General features: G+C 43.0%; 1 long non-coding RNA gene across 1 annotated transcript in view; it reads left to right on the forward strand.

Annotated features, from left to right (window-relative positions):
- LOC310779337 overlaps positions 1–13,792 on the forward strand; it is a 16,807-nt gene extending 3,015 nt beyond the window's left edge. The window contains exons 2-3 of the long non-coding RNA XR_014552834.1: positions 7,846–7,968; positions 13,711–13,792. This is a non-coding gene — a long non-coding RNA (uncharacterized lncRNA). The remainder of the gene's footprint in view (positions 1–7,845; positions 7,969–13,710) is intronic.
- Positions 13,793–17,857: the final 4,065 nt, after the last annotated feature.

Consider the following 17,857-nt stretch of genomic DNA (forward strand, 5'->3'; position numbering starts at 1 on the left):
ATATAGTCCCATATGTATGATATTTCATGTGACATAAAATGCGTTGAAATGTAGTGTTCGTGTAGACCAGATTTCAACTCAGTTACACAATAAATTGGACAAATGCCAATTCACACACTATCAATATTGTCTCTATTTCAAGCTACAACAAATGTTTTAACAATATGATGAACCAAATTGTGTTTTTTGACATGTTGACGTTGTAACCGCATTTTAGCCGGTGAAAAGAATGGTGAAATTAGGTCTTAGACGTTCAAACTCAATATAACCCAGATTTCTCTTGGAATGCCACGTTGATTTTCAACTATAGCCTACATTGCAGAAAAAACATACCTTGATTTTAAAATGATAATTTGTTTGTCATGGTTTTATTAGGCTACATAATTCACCCTTCGCTAAGTCCTGCCCCCCTTGGTTACTGTTGCTATGGAAGGCAAGCCACACGTAAAAAGGCAGTCACAACGATATGAGTGAGAGACATTCCCAAGTAAATAACGGCCAATTTCTGGAGTAACAGCTCCAAATATCGGACAGAAGTAGACAGAAAGGAGTACAATATGCTTGTGAGAGCTAGTACATTCACAATAGCATTTGTTGGCTAGTACTGTGAATGAAGAGATCATTAAACTTGAAGGAAAAGCTCACCGGTCCCAATGCAAGATAGCTATACAAGATGTTTATTGTCACTCTCGATGTACAAGTATATAGACTACACACGTGTAAAATTCTTGAGCTGTGTTGTGTTCCTTTACATATCGTCATCATCATCATTATCATTGCCTCATCATCACCATCATCATCATCATCATCATCATCATCATCATCATCATCATCATCATCATGTGATTTATCCGTAGTCAGACATATTGTTGTGTGTCAAGTGTCATACGGGGGAAATTATCTGATGAACTGATCTTTGCAGCTCTGTGTTGATTAGCTGTTTCTGTGGCATTTTGATTAACATTATGATTTAATTCCTTTTGGAACAAATGCTGATTTAACAGATGAAATCTAACTGAAGCATAGCATCGCATTTACTAGGCAAGACCGGCTATAACTAACGTTAGTCTGGCTGCCTGCTCTCTTTTTTATCCTTACAAGAGCTCACGCTTATGAGGAGAGGACTTTGTGAACAATATCCCCACAGTCAAAGCACTTCACTGATATATCCGTGTAAAAACTCTCCTCATGCTTTACACCTAAATAAAACCTCCAGTGTCTGTTTGTGTGACTCTTGAGTGACTAAAATAGCTAACAGTGTAACGTTAGCTGATGGGAGTTGTAACGTTAAACACATTTCCTGGCATACACAGGCATTGGACAAGCTGGTAAGTTCTGAAAATATGTCTATTGCGTTATTCCAGCTAACGTTATCGTTAAAGTTATGCCGACTGTGAAAGACTAGCGCTTGCAAGCTAACAGACTGTTTTACTGCATTGGACATTGCTATGAACAGGCATTTAGCTTGAACATGCTGTTAGCTTGCACCCGCTAAAACTGATTACGTTAGCTGGAGTAATAAAACAGATATTTTCTGAACTCATTACCACTTCAGTCCTACGGAGTTGCAAGTCCCATATATGCACAACTCCGGCATTGTTCCCGTAGTTACAGACTAGTGCTTCTGTTCTGACTAGTAGTAGCTTGCCCAAAACGCCCTGCCTAGCAATGGTTGCTAACGTAGGATTGGACAGTGGCCGTTCTAGAGTGGGTCTTAGCGAAGGGTGAATTCCCGACCATACAGGTTTGTGGTGTGTGAGGTAACAGTAGATTGCTTTTGAGAAAGTTGTGACGGTGTTGTGCCAAGCTGCCTCTCCCCACCCTGTGAGCCCCATGGCCGGCCCAAAACACCCAGGGCACCGACCCCTGGAGAAAATAGGGGGTCGTATTTACAGTAACTGCAAAAAGCCCTGGAGAAACCAAGGCCAATCACTGTAACTTGAGTTACTGTATTCCTCCTTTATTTAGCTGCACTGAAATTGAGTTACTGTGCCTTGCCCTTTGTTTTGCATCACTCTATTTTTCACACCTCAAAGTTACTGTGATTTGTCTAGAGCTACCAAACTTCTTAGGGAGGTTCACAGAGGGGCCTTTTGCTACGGGTGAAATTATTACGCCAACTGACCTCTTGGTGGCGCTATAACACCCCTGTTCATATTTTGTCGACAATCAAAATTATTTTTTCCCTGGATTCCTTGGGTCCTTATGCATATATTGATATAGGCCCCGCCCATTTCCGTCAAACTGGATTTCCCTCCATTTTGAATTTTGTCCATAAAACTTGTTTTTTGGCTATTTTTTGTCCAATCTTCACCAAACCAAAACCCACATCATGTGTGGACTGTCCTGCACTAAAGCAATTTCATGTTTTTGTTTAAAGACCGTGTGCACCATTGCGATATAATTGACTCCCAAAGTTCTGTGGGTGGGGCCTATTTCACAAAAATCACCGTAACTGTGGAACGCATTGTCTGATGCGAACCAAACTTGGTACAGTTGTGCAGGTATGGAGACAGTGATTGAACTTTTCAATGAGACGATCGACAGTCTTCTCAAAATCCTTAACCCTCTTAGAGACACACCGCCTCTCCTGGGTCACGTGAACGCTGCCCACCCGTATGGGCTTCGGGATTGAACCCTCAGAGCCTTGACCCGCTAAGAGTCTCACGGGCCGGCGAGTGGTGGACCCCCTTACTGGATGCCGGGAGCAGGAGGAGAGGTAATGCCCGGCTCGACCACAGTACAGGCAGCTCCGGGTGTCTAAATGGTGCTCTCTGGTGTGATGTGAACCCTTCCTGCCTGATCACGGTATAGATGACTGCTGGTGTTCAAATGTGGCTGCCTTCGTTCTGGGGTGATGTGAACTCCGCCCCAGAGTATGGGCTTAGGATCTGGAAGTGGCTGAGAGACAGGGACAGTAGTAGAGACAGCAGCAGTTGGTGGGGCAGGACCAGGCAAGGTATCGGTGGTGTAGGTGGGTGTAACCTCACACTGTTCCAAAGATCTCAGGAGCTCCATCTTTGACGCAAGATTTATAGCAGCCTCTAGTGTGGGGGGTTCGGAACTACGGAGGTTAATGCGGAACTCACCAGTCGCAAAATGGGTAATGAACTGATCCCTCGCCAACAGATCCTGGGTGTGAGCGTCAGCCGAGGGGTAGGCTCTAAAAACAAGCCTCCGCAGGTGGCTGCCAAACTTCCGAGCCGATTCATCATGTAGCCGGCGTCTTGATGCAAAGCTATCATACGGCTCTAAACATCCAGCCATAGCGGCCTTCAACAAGGTGAAATCATTCTTAGTCTCTGCTGAAAGGCCACTATAAATTTCACGAGCGCGGCCCGACAGCAGCAATGACATATATTTTAATTTAATTTGATCATTCCACCCATTAACATCTGCAGTGAGCTCGAAATGTTCAGCCCAATCAGACCAATCACGCCCGGTTCCAGTGAACATTTCAGGCATAAAAACCAGGCGGGGGGGTTGAGATGCGACTATGCCCAAAGAGGCCTGCTATGGCACCCTGTGGTCCTGCCTGCTGCAGCAAATCCGGAGAAGAGGAAGCAGGAGGCATGGCAGAAGGAATCGGTGGTACTGGGGTAGCAGGGAGTAACTTACGGAGGTCATCTACTGTCATGTCCTCCACCCGCAGTAGTCCTGCAAGCCTCTCTCCTCTCCCCCTAGGGGCGATCAGTTCCTCGAGTCGATCTAGTCGACTAACCAGGAGGGCGACAATTAGTCATGACATCATCTAACAGTTCATACTCATGGGGAGATGTAGGTATGACATCATCTAACATTCACCGGTGTGGCTAGGTAAAAGGCCGGTAAAATTCCCGTCTCGCAATCGCTGTGTGTGTGCGAGGCATGCATTATGCTGTAATTCTCTCCATGCGTAATAGAGTGGACTCACTCGTACAAATGTAAATAAAACCACACTATTTTAACTCTTCAGCACATGCTACATGTTTTTGGAGAGAACCTGTGCACCTTCTCTGTCTCTTGTGTCGAGATCCATACAGACAAGGGGAAGGAGGCCATATTGATCCCAACCCTCCCTGGAAAACCTGAACATATTATGTGGAAACATGATGGTGACAAAGTGGTAGAGTTTAACGGTGTCTGCCCAAATGTGTTAATAGGTGGACTGGGATAAGAATTTTGATGACTGCATGGTAGGAATATGTTAATTCAGTATACACATTAGATGCACTGTGTTATCCCACTGGTCACAATTGTTGCTGACCATAAAACTCACCTTTTCACCTACTTTTCCAGAACAGTTTCAAAAGATGATGATTGATTACCGTAAATTCCGGACTATAAGACGCACCGGTCTATAAGCCGCGGGACCAAAATTGACTATTTTTTTCTTCTATAAGCCGCACCGGTCTATAAGCCGCGGGTGTTTTGATGTTTAATTACCATATGAAAGGGTTCGTGCACAGAGAGGAATGTCGGGAAAGAGATCGCTGTTTGGGGAAGCTCCCATTTATTAACATTTCAACAAAACAAAACAAAAGTCAGGTCACTAATCCCCAGACAAAATCACACAACAATAGGCTATATGTGCAGCAAACCTGTAACCAGAGAAGTCAAGTCACTAATCCTCGTCTTCCTCTTCTTCCTGCGTACTGAAACCACCAAAGTCCTCATCTTCAGTGTCGGAAACGAACAGGTTCAGGGTGGCTTCGTCAACCACTCTCCTCTCTCCTTCATTGTCACTCAAAACCAACGAACTCCTCTTCATCACTGTCGGCATCGAACAGCCTCTGAAGCCTCTGACGGCCCTCAGCGCCAGCTGTGGCGGCGTCATTCTCTTCATCCCGCAGCAGTCCAGCGTTTTGGAACCCGTTGGTGATTGTGGATGTTTTCACACTCCTATAATATTCCGTGATCTTCCTTTGTGTGAATTCGCCGAAGTTTGTGATTTTCTCCTGGTAGTCGGGAGGGAGTTGTTCAGTAGTTCTCCCCCGGACGGACAGTCCCTTTCGTCTCATGAATCGAAAGCACCAAGATGGCCCACCTCTGAAATGTTCAATTTTCATCTCGGTGGCGACTGTTTTGGCCTTCTGTCGGATCTGCACCGTGGAAACGCCTCGGCCGTCTGCTCTCTGGGTCAACACCCAGTCCTCAAGGGAATCTTCAAGTTCCGGCCATCTGCTTTTGTGGCCTCTGAAGGACTTTTTTGTCTTCTTACACTGAGGCAGTTCCTCCTGCTGCACCGTCCAACGCCTCACCATTGACTCATCGATGCCCAGGTTACGCGCGGCTGCTCTGTTTCCCTCTTTTAGTGCGAGTTCGACTGCTTTCAGCTTGAAAGCTGCTTCGTGTGAATTTCTGCGTACCTTCCCCATGGTAAGTGAGAGAGAGACTGCTCGTCTTGTTGTGATTCCGGGCTGATGAACTTTGCTTACCGTAATTACCATATGTAAGGGTTCACGCACAGAGGGGATTGTTGGCTGTTTGAGGAAGCTCCCATTTACCGTATTACCGTAACATTTCAACAAAACAACATAACACAACACCTTTGTTTATTTCGACAGTGCACACAGTGTCCGCGGTGTGGTGAAAAGAGGGCAACAGAGGAAATTAAAACAGAAGTGGATTTATAGGTAGAAAGAGTGCTAAAAAAGAGAGATTTTATTTGTATTTGAAATTTTTTTTCTGAAAAAATCCATAGATAAGCCGCACCGTTATATAAGCCGCAGGGGCCAAAAAACGGGAAAAAAGCCGCGGCTTATAGTTCGGAATTTACGGTATTTAAAAGGGTTACTAATGACATTTGTATATTTTCATGTTTGGGAAAAATTCAGGATTAAATGGGTTAAGACATCAAGACCGACCAATGGATGCCTGTAAGGTCTAAAGGTCCTTACACATAGGGGGCCCTATCATCGCAAAAGCGGTAATTAACGTTTGCGCTTGTTTTGCTTGTTTACGCTGCACGCAATGCAATTTGGGGGCGTGCACAAGCGCATTTGTCTTCCCGCTGCCACGCTATTACCTCTACGCCCGTTATAAGTATCTAACCAGGTGTGTCCGTGCAAAATGCGGGGACACAGGTGGCATTCTCCTATCGTCAGCATGCACACAATTACTTTGCGCTAAGAGCTTTGAAAAGCACCTCTTAGTGCAAAAATACTGTGCTGCGCTTGAGCGCACCATTATTCTCCGTGCTGTGCAGCACAGTGCAGGGGAATTCCTTGCACTGTGCTACGTCATTACGCACGGACGTGCCATGCCAGGACATCAAATTCTGCTGCTAAAATTGGGTAACGAGCAGATTATTCAGTGAGGCAATCAACTATAATTCACTGAGAAACTTTTATCACATCGCAAAGAGGGGTTAATGGCAAATTAATTGAGTAAACTTGGACACCTTCACCTATCCCATAACCCCGAGGGTCGTTGGGGCACCGCAGACGATCTGTCGACCAGCTCTCTCCATCTCTCTCTGTCCTCGGCACGCAGCTCTCACTACCGTTTCCCCGCTGCAAACAAGTTTCTATTGTCCAGTCAAGAACCCGATTTGCATCAAATCACAGATGTTTTTAACACGTATATGATGTGACGGTGTTGTTATGATATAGGGATAATATACACAGTCAATCTAGATAGGCCTAATACAATTACGCATGGGGAGAATTACAGCATGCATACTGTATGCCTCACGCAAACTGTATTATAGGGACTGGAGACGGGAATATGATTGGTTTGATTGATGTCCAGGCATTGCCAGGGAACACCTGGCAATGCCAGGTTGGAGCGTTATTTTCATGCGATTAATTCCATGCTGTAAATTCGCATCGCTCTTGGTGTGTAACAGCCTTTATAGTTTCATATGATATAAGTATCTTCACTATGCTGTAGCTTGAGCCCGCTAGAGCCTCTGAAATGCGAGGACAAGGAGTAGAAAATCTGGGACATTTTCGAGGACCACCCCAGCCGGGGACAGGTCCCCAAAAATGGTGACTGCCCCGAAATCAGGGACCATCTTTTAAACCCAGCGGAGCTTTTCTTTCCAGCAGTAACATTAACTAAACACAAAATGAAACAGAGAGAAGTGCTTATGTCTGCTTATATTCTCGATATTATTGTATCAATATTGTGCATAGAGGCTAGAGCTTAAATAACTCTTGGTTGTAGCTTTGAGATGTATGGACTGCAGAAAGAGCGTTCATGTTCAACAATCTTGACTAAAATGTCTAACATCATTATGCTATATGAATGGTGTCATTCCCACCCCCCTGTCGCCTAAGTGACGTCACTTTCTCTACCGGCAAAGCTGAAGACCGGCGACATGACACAAGCTTCCACGAGCTATGTAGTTTTTATACGAAACTAACCCCTACGTTTCAGTTTGACGACAAACTGTGACTTTCTTGACATGCAAAGTTATGTTTTAAATTGACAAAATTAGCGTTGGCACCCCGTGTGGCACAATTCAAATAGGATCAAAAAAGTAACCTTATTCTCCGTCCACCGCCATTCATATTTTTCACAGCGCTGGTACAGGGAAAAAGCAGGAAGTGACATTTCACTTTGGCTCTCTATTGTCAGAGTTAATTTGCTGCTATCCCAAATATTATTTTGGGTAGATGATATAGATAGATGATACAGTAGAATAGTAAACAATGCCGAGCTCCAAAAACTGCTTGTCAAGGACTCGGAGCGTCCAGTCTAAATTGGGCATAAGAAGGTGTGAAGATTCATAGCTAAGTTCTCACAACAATAGGAATTTAAGATCCTTTTAATACCTTTTCTTAAGTCACTATCTTGGAAACAAACCTGCAGTGAAGCACCTTGATGAGCCCAACCTAAACTTGTTTTTTATTCTTTCAGATGGTAAAAACAGTGGTGATGTTGGCAAAATCGTTGGCTTTGTCTATGCCGTTGTCGTGGGTGTTGGAGGAGTAGTACTCTTGTGGAAAACAGTACTCTGCCTATGGGCTCTGAAGAGATGTCGTAAGTCTTGGCTATTAACATTTAATTCTTTATTATCATCCATCAGATGTGTTTATGCTATACCCACTTCCTCAGTAGTACACCATCTCATGTTGACAGTGTAACTCAGTATAACAAACTGTTTTCTATGTTCTCGTTAAGGCTGCAGCTCTCGATTATTTTAGTAATCGAGTATTCTACCGATTAATCGAGTAATCGGATAAGAACTACAGTAACACTTTACAATACTGTAACACAAAAATTGAATAGTTACTGAGGAACGAGTCAGGAACAAACCATTAGTTCATGATTAGTTCATGAATAGTTAATAGGTAGTTCCTTAATGGTAGTTACTTGAGAACTGACCATTAGTTACCATGTTAACGAACCAGTAAGTAATGATTACTTCCTTAAAAAAAATTAAGAAAATCCACTAGTTCATGAGTAGTTAATGGGTAGTTCCTTAATGACCCTTAATGGTAGTTCCTTAAAGATCCTTAATGGTAGTTACTTAAGAACTGACCATTAGTTACCATGTTAACGAACCAGTAAGTAATGATTACTTCCTTAATTTTTTTCCGCTAGTTCATGAGTAGTTAATGGGTAGTTACTTAAGAACAGACTATTAGTTACCTAGTTGTTACTAGGGAATTAATCATTAGTTCATGATTACTTCACCATTAGTTACCATATTTGTGCCCCCTCAAGTAAAGCAGGCCATCATACTTAGTTGTTACTAGGGAATTCATCATTAGTTCATGGTTACTTTACCATTAGTTACCATGTTTGTGCCCCCTCAGGTAAAGCAGGGCTTCATACTTAGTTGTTACTAGGGAATACATCATTACTTCATGATTATCTTACCATTAGTTACCATCACCCTACCTATAACAAATAAATACAAGAGTTGTTCCAGGTGAGGTTTGAACCCTTGGCCCCAAGATCACAATATTATTTGTCTGGTTCTCCACCAAATAAGCTATCCAGACTTTTAAGCTATATCAGTCGGTAGAGCCTATACTATGTATTTGCAGAGCCGGAGACCAAGTACTTATAGTATTCAAGGTATGTTCTATCCTTTCTGTCCAAGTACTTATAGTTTACATGTATATATATATGTTTTACCAAAATACTACTTTATGTCCAAATCCTATAGTTTTAAAGGCATATTCCACCCAAATACTACATTATGCCCAAGTACTTATAGTATTGAAGGTATATACCACCCAAATAATACTTCATGTCCAAGTATGTAGGTATATCCCAGTAAAATACTACAATTTCGTTCTCCACTGATTACCAGGGGCATGTCCTGTGTCTTGTAAGCCAACTTTGGTGCTCAGTGGTCGGGTAGAGGCAAGCTGGAATGCAGCTTTAAAATTATAAGTACTTAATCAGAAAGTACTGTAGTATATGGGTTGAATACACCTTTACAACTATACGTACTTTTGACATGTAGTAGTATTTGGGTGGAATATACCTAAGTATAAGTACTTGGACAGAAAGCAGTTTTAGTATAGAATATACCTTTAACACTACTTGCACAGAAAGTGGTATTTGGGTAGAACATACCTTCAATACTATAAGTACTTGGTGTTGAGTTGCACTTTCTAACCTCCTGCAACCTGTACCAGTCCAGGACATCAGAGACTTGTATTTCCCACAGATCACAATCACTCATAAGGACTTTGAGAACATGACTGATAACAAAAAACTCACATATCTGCTGGGTGAAATACAACAATGTGCAAACACAGCGGCAAGGTTTGTGAGCTGTTGCGACAAGAAAAGGACAAATGAGACACAACCACCCCAAAGCTCAGGGTCCGCCCTCTGCACACCCTGTACATAGACAGGCTGTACATAACTCTTCACATATTGTACATAGACAGGCTGTACATACCTCTTCACATATTGTACATAGACAGGCTGTACATACCTCTTCACATATTGTACATAGTCATGCTGTACACACCTACATACTGTACAGTAATCTTTAACTCATCTGTCTATATCCTACTTTTAAACTTTTGTTACCTATAGCCTTATGTACAGATTTGTTTTACAAAATATAAATACATAGCTCTGTTTACACATCTCTGTATTAAAACAGGCTAACATTAATAGCTGTGCTACATTTTTGTTTATAATTGTGTTATTATTATTATTATTATTATATTATATGTTAAGTTTTATATTATTATTGTGCATTTTTGTTTTGTTTCACACTTGCTTTGGCAATGTAAACATATGTTTTCCATGCCAATAAAGCCTTTTTGAATTGAATTGAATTGAATTGAAATTGAGATCTGAGCAGAGAAGGAGAGACAGAGAAAGCGAGCAAGACAAACAGTGAGAAAGAGAGGGGGAGTTCGATCAAACAGACAGAGAGAGAGAGAGAGAGACGACACAGAGATGGAGAGACGACACAGAGAGAGGGAAAGCGAGAAAGAGAGGGGGAGAGAGAGAGCATGCACATTGCACACAGCTGCTCTTGTCTGCACACAACCTCTCCCCCTCCCTCTGATGTGTCAGAGCTGCTTCAATGCGACACGCCCAGACAATCCACCAGGGAGCTTGAGGGGATAATTCTACTTAGTTTCTCCATGACTTTTCAAACCTAAATGTATATACTTTGCGACGTTCATCATCATTCAAATTTGGCTGGTGGCTTATTAACATAGGTTCCTGTGGTGTGGTGTGATGAAATCAAAATGCATATTTAGTTTGGGTTTCCAGGGTCTTTAACTTTCTGCATTTGCAAAGCTTCTCCGGATTTTGTTCTGTATTTGCAAAGCCCGACTAGAAAGTGGCCTCATCCGTATCTGCACAACCCTCTCCCCCCACCCCCTCCTAGCGTTATTTCAGTATATTACCATGGATGTATTAAAAGAACTGGATAGGGGACGAGCCACGGCCACCCATGCATTCGGACGGAGGCTGCTCACTGGCGCATGAAGCCATCATGGGGGTGTTATTTCGAATCCCACATAGGTTACGCTAAAACCACGCCCTGTGCCCGCCTACGCAGCAGTCAAGCTCGAATCTCCCACACCACAACTACTGCACAGCACGCAGCCCAGCGATTTCATGAACCAACTGAATTGCTCTTGATAGCGGACATTTAATTGAATTATGGTCACATACTTTCCTTAGTGTATTAACGCTAATGAAAACGTAATACAAGCTTTTAACACATTTGCCACAACACAAACACTGCACCCAGCCCAGCGATTGTATTAACCAAATTGCTCTTGATAGCGGACATTGAAAATAAATTACTGTAATATATTAATGCTAATGAAAACGTAACACACGCTTTTAACACAAAATCGATTTTTAGCCAAAGCTTCAATAACAGAGCGCAGCTGACAGTTGAACTTTCAAATGAAAAATATAAAAAATATAAAATTAAAAATACAATAAGCTACAGCACATAGGCCTAGCTTCTTCTTTTTTTGCCACAGCTATTCATTCCCCCCAGTCCAGCCGTTTGTTGCAGGCCAGTGAAGTCCCAACAATCTACAAAAACATGCAATAATATAAAATCATAGATAAAAAGTTGAATCATACACAATCAATAAAACCAAAAGTAAAGGGTTAGCCTTCCCAATGGCCAAGGGCAGCATCTGTTATTCTGGCCTCATAATAAGCACTGAGGCGGGTGGTCAGAAAGTCAAATAACCGCGGTACATTGTATGCTTTGGTGCGATGTAGGATTTTGTCTTTCAATATCCTCAATGCAGCCTCGCTGTAGTTGTTGGTGTTGTTGCTCCTCACAGGAATGGTGTCCCTGTAACGGAGCCCAACATGAGCATGAGACGTATTCCATGATGTCTCCCACCCCTCCCACCCATGGATGAAGGAAATACACCCGTATACGGCTCTTAGTGGCTTCTGAAGAAAAAACGACCCCATAAAAAATTATTTGATAATTAAAAGAGTCGTTTTATACTTTGAGTGACACCCGGGAAAAATTCCCCTGCGTTTAACAGCTGCCGGGATCCCCATGCAAGTGGATGGGAATTTTCCTTTCTGGGCTGCATGGCGTCACGTGACTTGCAATACAGAGCTTCGCCACCATGTTCAAATGGCTTCACAGCCCAGCGCTATTCCTGGGGGCTTGTGTATTACACGTGACGCGCAATAACGTGTTATTACGAAACCCACCATGGTTATGCCAAAACCACGTCCTGTGCCCTCATACGCAGCAGTCAAGCATCGGGATTGGCCAGGATCAAGTATTTTGTCTTCTTTTGACAGCTCGAATCTCACACACCACAAACACTGCACGGCACGCAGCCCAGCGATTTCATGAACCAACTGAATTGCTCTTGATAGCGGACATTTAAATGAATTATGGTCACATACCTTCCTTAGTGTAATATATTAACGCTAATGAAAATTTAACATACAAGCTTTTAACACGTTCACTGCCAATGACGTGTTTTTACGTCAAACAAAATCCAACCGTTCACTGCCAATGACGTGTTTTTACGTTAAAAAAAAACGTTTTTTTTTTTTTGATGGTGGGACGTTGATCTAACCCTTTTACGTCTCCTATACCAGAATTGGAGGTATTGAATGTGTATAATCTATTTTACCGACCCACTGAGTGGCGACAGTGCTCTCCTGACTAGAGGAAGGCAAGCAAAAAGCAGCCATTCTCATGAAAATGGATTGCGTTTTCGCGCTGATTGCTGGCGGTGCGGGATTGCAAATTTGCATAATAGATTACGGGTGGAACACACTTTGAAACACGCAGCATAAATATGACCAGAATCGCAAAAGCTTCATCAAAGCTCTCAACCAAAACTCCAAGAAGCGAGCGAGTCCATCCAGACTTCCTCAAAGAGCGGCCGCGCAGACAGGCACAGCAGCAGCAAAGCAATGAGACTGGTGACGCGAGGTTACAGCAGCAGAAACGAGCTTGTGACACGGCCGCTGCAGCCAAGAAGACACACACGGAGGGAGGAGTTGGAAGCAGAGGGGGGTTTCCTGCTGTTATGGAGGAAATTACTGTTCAAAACTATTGTTTAGATGTCTGACGTCTAAATGAATGGTTAAAGTGACTGTTCTATCGAATTTCACAAAAAGCCGTTTATCTCAGAATAATTTTTCTGACGCTGAAACCATGCTGTATTCAACTGCTAATGCTTACATAACTACTAACTCTACAAACTAACTCTTTTAGACAGAGAAAGCACACATTCTATTAGTTCTTTTGAGATATTGTGTGTTCACAAAATCTTAGCAGAAAAGAATCCTCGGGTCTTGAAAGATGAGCCAGAATCCTCAAAAAAACCCTCTGGCAGAACCTACCTACAGTAAAAAAAAAACGGCTGGCAGTGAATGTGTTAAGACAAAGGTCTACTCTATGTACCTATGTACTTACTGTCTGTTGTCTACATGTTATTTGAAAGGTTTTTGCCAACAACATCCCCGACAGTGTTCTTGAGATTATAGGAAATGAGGATTTTTAACTGTGATTGTTTATGAACGTTTAGAGATTAAATATGCTTGGATAAGAGTTGTTGAATATTGGTCTGCATGTAACATAGAAGAACTAAGGTGCCAACCAACATTTGATCAAATTGCCCTGGAAATTATCCAAAATGCCGCTGAAAGATAATATCACACACCAAGGGCAAACAAAGCCTTTGTTAAAAGCTGAATTATTTTCCTACCCTGCTGTGCAGAGTGAGATTATAAACCTGGTTTGAATCTGTTCTGTGTTGAACCAGAAACTCTGTCTTTTTTCAGACAGAATTAAATCGAGGGAAGCACAGGCTTCAGTTCTACCAAACATTCACCCAGCAAAGAAAAAACCAGCAGACACACTGACAGGTCAGTTCTGTTTATCTCTCACTTTAGATAACTTCACACCTTCACCCACTGAAACTAGACTTGAGACATGACTTGGACTTGAGGTTTGGGACTTGTGAACAATCTTTCTTTCTTTCTTTCTTTCTTTCTTTCTTTCTTTCTTTCTTTCTTTCTTTCTTTCTTTCTTTCTTTCTTTCTTTCTTTCTTTCTTGTGCATTAACATTAAGGAAATGTCTACTAATGTAATACAAACAATGCTGATACTGTAGCCTATTCTGATAGATAAGGAGTGAGATTAATACAGTACATGCTTTGAATTCCTTCGTTTTAGCTCTGCAGTGTTCTAAGTAGACTGGATGACATGGAACAGATGATAGAACGCTCATCCATGAGATAATTGAGACTTGACTTTGACGTGTGACCAAAGACTTGAGACTTGACTTGGACTTGAGCTCAAAGAAACTTGGACTTGCAAAAAATAACTTGTGGGCACCTCTGCTTCACAGCAATGAAACACATTGATATTAAGACTGAATAAAAAATAAATCTTCATATTGTAGTATTGTATTGCTAATAAAGGTTAAAAAGGAACCGCAACCACCACATTTCTTAATTCTGGATAGTTTAGAAACCGTGTGTTGAAAGCAGGAGGCTTCACGTTGATACTGGACTGTTCCAGTCAGATTCAGAATGATTTCAAACTAAGCCTGACTGAATGATTTCTCCTTAAGTAGACTGATAGTTGACTCTTTTATCATTTACATATAATTATTCTAAGTTTCAGGGTTGAAGGAGAGGTCAGATGAGGAAGAGTTTCTTCTTGACACCCTTCCCAGGACTCAGTCATTTGGCCCTCTGGCCCGACATGGTCCAAATACTGAGCCTGAGGACAACAGGCTGAGGGGAGAAGCAGATGCAGACTCTGACCAGGCCGCAGTAACACCTACAGAGGAAGAGCTCCCACAAACTGACTCACCAAGATTTGAGAAGATAAATGAAATGGCCTCAGTTGGTGAACCAGAGGGATCTAGTGAGGAGAAAGAGTCAGATCTTCAGTTGTCCTCCACTCGTAACACCCTAACCCACAAAAAGCACATACCTCGTAACACCCTAACCCTAACCCTGAAAGTGACACCACCTGAACCTGATTCAAAGTCATCACAGGAGGAAGCAAACACTCAGCCAGATGCTACAGAATCTAACCAGCGAGAAATGGACAGACGATTTTCTGAACATGAAAACGAGTCAGACACAGAAAGTGACTTGGAGGGAGTAAGTGAGGTGTCAAATCTGCCTGTACACTCCACCCAGCAGCCTCAGAGCCCCACACAGATGATACCAGACAACACCAACAACACGAGGACCTTTCCAGAGCAGGCAGTTCCAGACTCAGAAGAACCCTCTTTGGATAGCCGTGACCCAAACATGACAAATCCTGAACAAAAGAGCGAAACCAAGAGTGACACAGATGAGGCTGGGGGTCATTCACAGACTGACTTCTACACCGCAGAAGCAGAACCAGTTGAAGGTGCGAGCCAGCATAAGCTACAACCTGCTGATGAGAAACACAAGGCCCAGTCAGGCCCAAATGAAGAGGAACCAGGTGAAGAGAGGCTGAGTGAAGATGAAGAAGAGCGAGTCAAAACTACTGAAAGTGAAATCGCTGCACAGGAAATATATGAGGAAGAAGCACATGGTGGTACTGAAACTGCAAAGGTGACGGAGCAGGAGACAAAAATGGAGACAGATCTAGATGAGAAAGATAAGCAGTTAAAGAGTGATAACAATGGGGAGGATGTAAAAGACAATCTAAAGAACGACCAGAGGTTAAACAAGGAGGTGCCACTTCCTGAAAAAGTTGGGCCCTCAGGCATGTATCAGCACATTGACCCTCATTCTGGGAGGCTAATTGATCATGATTTCAGCAATATCATCGTCTACCAGGGCAATTCTCCCCCTTCCAGAACAATTCAACAGATCTCTTCTCTGCAGGAGATGGAACATGGTTACGAACAGCAGAGACAGGTCAGAGCTCGCCACCCGTCAACCACAGACACCGCGCCAGCCCATTCTCACCACCTCCAGGACTCGCCCATCAGCACTGAAAAAAGAGAAAGCCCAGCAGAAGATGCATTTGAAAGTTGGAACCCAGTTGTTGCTCGTCCTCCATGTCCACCAATCAGCCCAGTGGATCTGCAGGGCTCTTCCATCAGCACTGAAGGAGACACAGTGAAAGATCCATGTAGGTTTGTGTGTTTGGACTCAGTAAGTGAGTCAGAAGAAAGACATGATGCCGCAGAGAAAATGTTGCCACAGGACTCAGCCGACAACCCCTCAACCACAGACACCCTGCCAGGCCATTCTCACCTACAGAGGTCCCCTAGTAGCACTGAAGAAAGCCCAGCAGAAGATGCATGCAAGAAACGTATGTCAGAAATGGAGCCAGCAAGCAACTCTGATGCTCCAGAGGAAATGTTACAACAGGCCAAAGCTGATATCATTTTACAAGACAGCTATGAGAAGTTTAAGCCTGATATTACTGCTGATGCAAATGAGGAAACTTACAGGTTTCAATGCAGCAAACAAGGCCTGTACCAGTGCATTGAGACAGGTCTAGTGTTTAACATGGAGGGAGAAGGAGATGTGGTGTACAGGGTTATCCCTTGGAACCGGGAGCTACTAGCCGGTAAGACGCCTGCAGGACCACTGTTTGATATAAAATGCCACCAGCAGTCTGTCTGTCAACTTCATCTCCCACACTGTGAGATCCACTCTGCAGGTGCACGTGAATTCTTGTCAGTTGCCCATGTCAAAGACGAGGCAATTGAATTCATCCTTCCCGATAAGATAACAGAAACTCATGTTATTATAAACATCACTGGATTTTCTGGTCTTGGTAATGTCAAGGATGAAAACTCACCCCCTCGCCCGAGCCGAGGGTTGGTGTTGCTGTTCTACAAACCCCCAATTGATCCTGATGTCACATCTGTGCTCAATGTGTTGTTGCTTCCTGAAAACATTGTGGTTGATGACGTGCTGCAAAAAAGGAAGAAAAGAGATACTGGAGGTGAGAGGTACAGAGAGACATCCTCAGAGTGTAAACTACTTCTAGGCCAGGAGTACACACTGTCCACCTCTCCTGAAGATGACTCAATTCGAATACAGCCACTCGAGGCAGACTTTGACAGTGACAATTATGACAACCACATCCCCAAGTTCCAGGTGTTTTTTAAAGAAAAGCTGAAAAATACATGTATTAAGCTGCTTCTAAAAAACAGTAACGATTCCGAGTGTGTCTGGGAAAGGGAAGTTGATCTTCTATCAGCTGCTGTAAGAAAGACTGAGGTTCAGAATGGTTCAAGTCTCTCTTCAGATGAGAGGCTGTTGAACATACAGAGCAACTTCATCAAGAGAGTATCAGGACCTACGCTCCAAAGTCTGCTGGACAAGCTTTTGGAAAAGAGGGTGATAACTGAGTCTGAGTTGGAGTCAGCGAGGGAGATGCAACATAGGAGGAACAAGGCGGAATTTGTCATCAACACAGTAAGGAAGAAAGGGGACACTGCAAGTACAGAGATGATCACATTTCTCTGTGAGGAAGACCCACTTCTTAGTGAGACTCTTGGATTGAGTTGAAAGAACACAAAACAAAGACAGACATACATGTATGTTGATCTGGTGGTTACAGAAAAGATGGTCCTCTAACTTCCCTGCAACAGTCAATGCATCCCCCAGACAAAGTGCCCTTGAGCAAGGCATTGAACCTACAGTATACATTGCTCGAGCATGTGCTCTGTGTATCTGTAAAGGTGTGCGTGTTTGTGTCCATACACACAAAGATGTGAAGTGAAGATAATAGTCCATTGCACTTGGCTTGATTATGGAGATTGAAATATTTACCTTAATGTATCTGATACAGCTTTTAAAGAACTGAAATATAATTGGTATGTGACTATAATGTATGTGTCTTGATGAAAAAACATCACTAGGATCTTTATAACTACAGTAGGTGGAGCCATACATGAGAAATACATCTTATTAACTTGGGCTTGGCAGATTTGAAGGGGCTATAGCCCCCCCTGCC

Source organism: Poromitra crassiceps (assembly GCF_964638095.1).
Source record: "Poromitra crassiceps genome assembly, chromosome: 7".
NCBI classification, from domain to species: Eukaryota; Metazoa; Chordata; class Actinopteri; order Beryciformes; family Melamphaidae; genus Poromitra; species Poromitra crassiceps.